Below are 7,905 nucleotides of genomic sequence, written 5' to 3'. Positions count from 1 at the left end.
GTTAAAAAAAAATCTGAATATTTTGAATTAGACCCCCAAAAATGTTTTTAAACTATCGAAATTGTTATAATTAATATTGCTTTGGAACGAAACCACTTGGGTCAAAACCACGCGGGTCGAACAAGGAAAAGGGTCGAAACCACGCGGGTCGAACAAGGAATCGGGTCGTACCCACCCGCGCGGCATTGTGGGAAATAGGAAGGTACTAAAGACGCGATGTAGGGGCCTACTAAACACTTATTTGACCTGATTCAAATTTGTCTGTAAATGTTCAAAACAATTGGATTTTTGTATAGCATATGCCTCGAAGTCATAAAGTCTGTACATAAGTAATTTAAAATACTCAATATTACCATTTAATTAAAAATTAAAACGTCAGGTAAATATCAGGTCTCTAGTATATCCCGTTTTCAGTGTGCCCCTTCGAGTCGACGTCGGACACATGTTTGTCATGGTTTACAAACTGAAAATAGAATGATTTGTGAAGTTGAACATTTTCTCACAAAGAATCCGTTTGTAGACATGCACACTCATTTAATCTGGAGCTACGAAGATTCAAGTACTTTGTCACTTCTCTGGAACATTATTCTAAGCAGAATTATCCCGATTCATATATTCTAAGAATCTTGTGTGAATTGTTTACGAGGAAATTCTGACTGTCACATTAACAAGGATGAACACTCTTGACTCTGCTTCGGATTCCCCAGTGATAATTGTATCGAGTGATGAAAGAGCTGACGGCGACATTTTAATGTATGATTGGCTTGGACCATTGGAATGAAGGTTAGAATATTTTTATTACTTAAAATTTACACTACTGATTACATGACAGTGACGTACATTGATGTTATTAGAAATACACAGACACACCGATATATTATCTGTTTTACAGTTCAGACGCTCTCTGTTTGCCTTGTAAATCCCCACAGCTTTATATTTTATTTTTTTTAAATTTGAGGATGTAATTTCAACAGTCCTACTATCTATCATAGTGATCATACTCTATAATTCAAACTGCACTTAATGTTACAGAATATATTCAACTAATTATATATTGACAGTGTGACTGTAAGGGTGAGGGCAGATACTTATTTAGTTTTAATTTAGATTGTGCTTGTCAAGCCGCATTTGACATTTGGTGCATCCATGCTCAATGTTCACACTGAGAGTTTATTCAAATGTTTAATTCGAATGAATTCACTGCTCGTTAAATTACTTCCCATTAGCTCCATGTGAACATGAGTAAGGATAGCTAATTCAAATTAAATAGAAATGAATTTTGAATGTAGCTTAAACATGTTAAAGAAGCTAAGCACTGTGTGTCCAAAGTATACTGCGGAAAAATTGTGTGGAGCAATGTGCAAGTCACAATCTTCTTTTGCCAAGGTGTTATCATAAGAGCTCGCATTATGGGCAGGGATTTGTGCTGCTGTCTGGACTCGCTATAAATAGATGTTCTCAAAAAGTCTTAATTATTTAATATCATACTTTACTGACAAAAAAGGACAAATATTGCTCAGTTAAATTGCAAAAGAAATTTGTTTAAAAAAATTGTAATAATAGAAAGTTTGCTTTTTTTGTTTGATAAGACTGCTGTAATAGTTCAATGTTTGTTTATTTGCCTTAATCATACATTTTTCAGTCATTTCATGGTGCCACCACTTGAGATGGTATTAGCTGCAAATATAGACTTGTACTCAGCACTTATTGCCTTTAAGGTATGAGATCCATTTTGTGCTAACACCTACCGTGACACAGAATCTTGGTTTATGCAGTCTCATAGGAGTAACCTGTCTAAAGCATTTAGCAATGGGATTGGAACCTGCGACGTAAGGTTCAGCTTCTTATTGATACTTTGATTTATAATATTTATTTGAGAATTTCACTCATTCACATACTTAGAGATGTTGATATATATTGTTGAATAGCATCAATTTAGACCTTTAATTAGCTAAGTAAACATGTACTGTGAGGTTTTTAAGGTCTCATTCATTTTATATGCCAGATGCATGTTAAGGAACATTACTGCATAAATGTTTTTGTCTTAAATTTGAAGCTTTTTACTAATATAGAGATATGTTAGTTTTAAACCTCTTCAAATTAGGGTAGACCTTTACTTTAAACTCAGCAATGTGAGTGTGTTGTGTGAACTTGTGTTAGCGAGACAGTGTGTTGTATGAATTTGTGTTAGCAAGGCAGTGTGTTTTGTGAACTTAATTGTGTTAGCCTGACAGTGGGTTGTGTGAATTCTTGTTAGCTTGACAATGTGTTGCGTAAACTCGTGTTAGCGGGACAGCGTGTTGTGTAAAATCGTGTATAAAGTGTAAGTGTGACAGTGTGTTGTGTAAACTCGTGTTAGCTAGACAGAGTGTTGATTGAACTCGTATTAGCGAGACTTCGTGTTGTGTAAACTGGTGTTAGTGAGACTGCGTGTTGTGTAAACTCGTGTTAGCGAGACTGCGTGTTGTGTAAACTCATGTTAGCGAGACAGCGTTTTGTGTGTATTCTTATTAACGAGACAGCATGTTGTGTGAATTCGTGTTAGCGTGACAGTGTGTTGTGTGAACTTGTTATCCTGAAAATTTGTCGTGTGAACTGGTGTTAGAGAGATAGTGTGTTGTGTGAACTCATGTTAGCAAGATTGCATATTGTGTGAACTCGTGTTAGCCAGACTGCGTGTAATGTGAACTCGTGTTAGCGATATTGCATGATTTTTGAATTTGTGTTAGCGTGACAGTGTGTTGTGTGAACTCGTGTTAGCCTGACAGTGTGTTGTGTGAAATGGTATTAGGATGACAGTGTGTTGTGTGAAATGGTATTAGGATGACAGTGTGTTATCGCAACAGCGTTTGGTGCATACTTGTGTTAGTGAATAGTGAGACAGCCTGTTTTGAGACTTCGTGTTAGCGTGACAGTGTGTTGTGTGAATTCTTGTTAGCCTGACAGTGTGTTGTGTGAAATGGTATTAGAATGACAGTGTGTTGTGTGAAATGGTATTAGGATGACAGTGTGTTATCGCAACAGCATTTGGTGTGAACTTGTGTTAGTGAATAGTGAGACAGCCTGTTTTGTGACTTTGTATTAGCGTGACAGTGTATTGTGTAAACTCGTGTTAGCGTGACAGTGTATTGTGTAAACGCGTGTTAGTGAGACTGCGTGTTGTGTAAACTCATGTTAGCGTGACAGTGTGTTGTGTGAATTCATCTAAGCGTGACAGTGTGTTGCGTGTACTTGTGTTAGCTAGACAGTGTGTTGTATGAACTCGTATTAGCGAGACTGCGTGTTGTGTAAAACTTGTGTTAGCGAGACAGCGTGTTGTGTGAACTTGTGTTAGCGAGACAGTGTGTTTGTGAATTCGTGTTAGCATGATAGTGTGTTGTGTGAACTCGTGTTAGCCTGATATTTTGTTGTGTGAAATTGTATTAGCGTGACAGTGTGTTGTGTGTTAGTGTGACAGCGTGTGGTGCGAACTTGTGTTAGTGCGAAAGTGTTTTTCAGTGTTGTGATGGCGAGCTGTGTGATAGCCTAATGGCGTCTTTTGTGTCGGTAAGATGGCACGCTTTTATGAAAGTGCTATTGAGCTTTAGCAAGTGGCCCTATCTGGACACGCCTTATTATAATTGATCAGTTCTCAGATATACAGTGAATTACCGGTATTATTGTCACCATGAAATCAGCATTTACAGTTGCAATTACCTAGTTAGTAATCATAAGATATTGGTTTGTCAGTTTTAAAATTATGGTGTTCCAATGATGTGAAGTTGCAGTGTGTTAGCATGTTAATTTCAACAGACTGCCACTCCAATGCAGCTTTAAACAACATGCTGCTGTGTTAACACAAAACAAAATATCATGCAAACACAACTTTAAACAATCTGTTGAGTGTTAGCTTCACTGCATGTTGGATTCAGTGTGCTGGCATATTATCACTGACGTACATGCTAGCACATTGTCACCTCGTGCTAGTATGTTGTCATAAATACTCTAGCACATTATCCTAAACCCACTAGTGCATGATTACTTTGCACTTGTATGTTGTCTTATTAGGGAATAGCATAAATGACTGCCTTAACTGGTGTAAACTTCTTTTAATTGATGAAAGAGTACATTAAAATTTACAAATTATACACAGAAAATGTGACAATATCTTATCTCTCAATTTGATAATCTTATTTATAATCTCATGAATTGCACTTTTTATTAGTAAAAGAATTATAGATTAAAAAATTTCAATTTCTTTTGGATAGGTGTGACTCATCTGAAGACTGAATTTTGATACCAAGCATGACCATGATTTGCCAGAAGATCATCTGTTTGGATGTGACATGGAATAAACAGCATTGTGAAAATAAGTCAAGTTTTGGTTTGTGAAGACAATTTTTAAACACACTGTGTATCATTTTTAAATTTTGATTTGACAACATAAATCCCCAAATATGAACATATCAATTGCTCTCAGTTTTTCAAGTGAAATAGTTTTTGTAACAGAAATACATGTACCAGTAATTACATTGGAATAAATGTTATTTTTAAATATAATAATATTTTGTTTGTGTAGCATGTTGACCTCTTTATTAAGGTCTTCCCTTTCAAAGTTTAGACTTACTTATTCTAATGATTAAGATAGATCCTCTGTCTTCAGCAGGAATAGAAGATCTTGTAATACATGTACGAGGGGTGTTAGTGTGTTCGCGGACAAGTTTTATTGTGAGCGCGCTATTTCCACGAAACCGGTCAAACTTTGCAGATAAAATCTTTACCTTTTTTCCAATTAATATACAAGAATTTGGTGCTCTCCGATGATTATTGAAAAATATACAGCTTTTTTATTTTGATAAATCTTGCTTCACGGAGCATGCTACATTTTGGCACGTTTACATCACAAAGACTCTTCATTAAAATTAAAAATTGCACAATTGTACCGCAAAGAGTTTTCTGATATTTTACCTGCCGCTATAGTATTCATGAAACGTCACTGGGAGAAATTTTGAACTAAATTGGAGGGTTATATGACTGTTTTATAGCCGTTTTTAACTGATCAACGCTTAAAAACACAGCCAAAAATCGGAACGTCATTTAGCGTCATGGAGCACTGCACTATGTAAAAATTATGTATGCAGACTGGAAAATGTCTAAAAAGAGATTAAAATGTTCAAGATGCTGCCGGGAATATCCTACACCTACAAAGGACAAGTTTTCAAATGGTTGTAGCTTCATAAGAATGGAAGGATTAACATTTTGAATGATTACCTCCATCGATACTTCAATACCCCCGTATCGCATGGACGTTGCGTTGCGCCTATATGGTTTTGCATAGTTTCCATACCTGAGCGATTAACTGCATAGACTTTTTTTAAAGATCTCAATAATATCCGAATCAGTACAAAAGACATTATATAAAAGAAAAGTAATATGTCTTGATATAGATATTCAATTTTAAAGTAGAAAATAGATAAGAAAAATCTGAAGAAATGAAAGATTTATAGAACACTGCGACAAAACTTTACCGGTTGAAATCGGGTTGTCACGTCGCCTTACGTCAAGTGATTGCTCCGTGAATTCCATGACCTCATAGTAAAAATCGTTGTAAATTTTCAAGATTTTATTATATGGACCTGATTTTTTACATACCAATAAACAAAATGTAGGAATTTATTCAGACATAGGTCATACTTCACAGTACAAAATAGATTTTCCGTAATTCAAAGTGTCCGCGAACTTTTCTACACGACCCTCGTATGTGTATTTTTTACAGTATAATGTAAAAAAAATTGTTATTTTGGCACATACAACTAATTAAAGGCATAAACATGTGTATGATTCCAAGGAATTCAGTACATAGGGCATGTACATGTAGTTTTCTAAAACAAGATTGAAGAGATGTCCAGTCGCATTTCAATGTCAACTGCAAAACTGTGCCTGTTGCATACTTATTAGCCCATATGAGCTAAAGGAACCAGTAAATCTTTTTAAAAACATAATTTTATCCATTATCATCATTGTCTAAAATTTCACAATATCATTTTCCAGAACCAAAGTGAAACTTGGCACAGAGCATCCTTAGTGTAGGGGATTCAAATTGTTCTTATGCAGGGCAATACCTTCAAAGAGATTTGTTTCTTTAATGCTGTAAATGTATTATATTTAGCTTGTACAATATTTGGTGGAAATTGACTTTTGAATAAGTTAGCGTAGATATTCTTATTTATGTTTATGTACAAGACTTTTAGCTTTGTACTTGATTTAGTGATTGCTGCATTCCGCCAAAGCCGCTAAAAAAGAATACACAGCCATATGTAATGTGTTTACAATATACCTTTCAGAGAATTTTACACTCCTATTGAGGTAAAACCACCAGTTGCTAGTGGAAAGCTGCAAATTCGAAACATACACAACACATTTCTGTGCGTTTATTATAAAAGTATTGTTCTACTTACTGATTGCAACTAATGAAGATTGTTCATCATTATTGTAAATACATTTGGATTTTTTGAATTATTATATAATTTGTTTATTTTATTTACTAAGTTATATTGTATATTAAATGATTTTAAAGCCATTTTTAAGATGGTAATGTAGCAAAACACTTATGTTTCTGTAGTATGACACGTTTCACAAACATAATTGCAACAAACATGATATATCCGATATCAAAAGTCATAATATTGGAAGTTAAACTGTTGTGGATACGATTTCAAGAATGCTGTTAGAGAGAGTACCCTTTAGACCTCATGCTCACACCAAATTAAAGAATTCAAGTAAGGGTTTCTGAGACAAATCGAAAAAGAGAATGTTAGCAAAGTTGACAATCTAGACAGAAACATTTAATCTTTTGCTTATCGCTAGGAAGGAAGACCCACTCGTTGCTTTGCAACGAGCTTTGCTCTAGTTATTATTAGGGTCTTCCGTCTCCAACGGAAGACCCTTCTATTATTCTATTGTTTCTTTTTCACTTTTATTATTCTTCCTTTTTTCTTCTTACAATTTTTGTGCAGAAGATTTCTCGGAGATGGCTAGATCGATTGATTTGAAATTTTCAGGAAAGATTTGTCTTCATCCAAACCTGATCCATTTTTTTCATTTTTTTGAAATTCACTTCCGGTCGGAAGTTATCGCCCTTTGATCGAAAATTTGATGACCTACTTGTCTGTGATGGAACTCAAAATCGGCTCAAGCTAGAAAGCTGAAATTTTCAGGGATGATAGAGGACATGTTGCCATATTGCAACGTGGTCAGGATATTTTCCGGAAGTGCCTAGTATGGAAGCTCGGTAGGGGTCAAAATTTAGGACACGAATCACGACTGATTTTTGGAGACATTTTGCAACATATCTTTTAAAGTATAATTATTTTGTTAGGACATACTGAGCAATATTTGTGCAGAATGACAAGATCTTTCATATAATATCAAGAAAAAAGTGCTGACTCATCACATTAGGGGCCAAGAGGGGCCAAAAGTCTTTATTCGATAACTCTGTAACAGTCAATATTTTGTTATACATTACTGAAGCAAAGTTGTTTATCTCCACAATTTACAACTATATATTATAATTTTAATGTTGTATGAAACATTATTAGGGGCCACAAGGGGCCAGAATGCTAAATCTTTGACGCTTTATATCTCAAAAGTGGAAAATATTTTGATAAGTAATATTGAACAAAAGATGTTAAAAATCATGTTCTAAACAATTTGCAACCTTTCATTTTTCGCTAAACGTCCCCATTAAGGATTTGAAGGGTTGGCCCCTAAATATTTCTTTTGCAAATAACTCGAAAACGAAAGAGAATCTCTGAATAGTTGTTGAACAAAAAGTGTTCAAAATCCTAAGAGGTTTAAGATAAAATCCAGAAAAAGGGGCTGGACACTCAAATTAGGGGCAGAGAGGCGCCAAAAGTCTTCAATCAA

The 7,905-nt window shown here is 35.0% G+C and overlaps 1 long non-coding RNA gene across 1 annotated transcript; it reads left to right on the top strand.

Annotated features, from left to right (window-relative positions):
• Window positions 1-438: 438 nt before the first annotated feature.
• Window positions 439-4,665, top strand: LOC134279558 (uncharacterized). The gene is made up of 3 exons (XR_009994675.1): window positions 439-783; window positions 1,643-1,829; window positions 4,248-4,665. It is a non-coding gene; the product is annotated as an uncharacterized LOC134279558 (long non-coding RNA).
• Window positions 4,666-7,905: the final 3,240 nt, after the last annotated feature.

The sequence above is a fragment of the Saccostrea cucullata genome, unplaced genomic scaffold, assembly GCF_032062105.1.
Source record: "Saccostrea cucullata isolate Sc308-1 unplaced genomic scaffold, CSIRO_AGI_Scuc_v1 ctg6204, whole genome shotgun sequence".
NCBI lineage: Eukaryota > Metazoa > Mollusca > Bivalvia > Ostreida > Ostreidae > Saccostrea > Saccostrea cuccullata.
The sequence above is the reverse complement of the archived record's forward strand: the minus strand, read 5'-3'. Positions and strand labels throughout refer to the sequence as shown.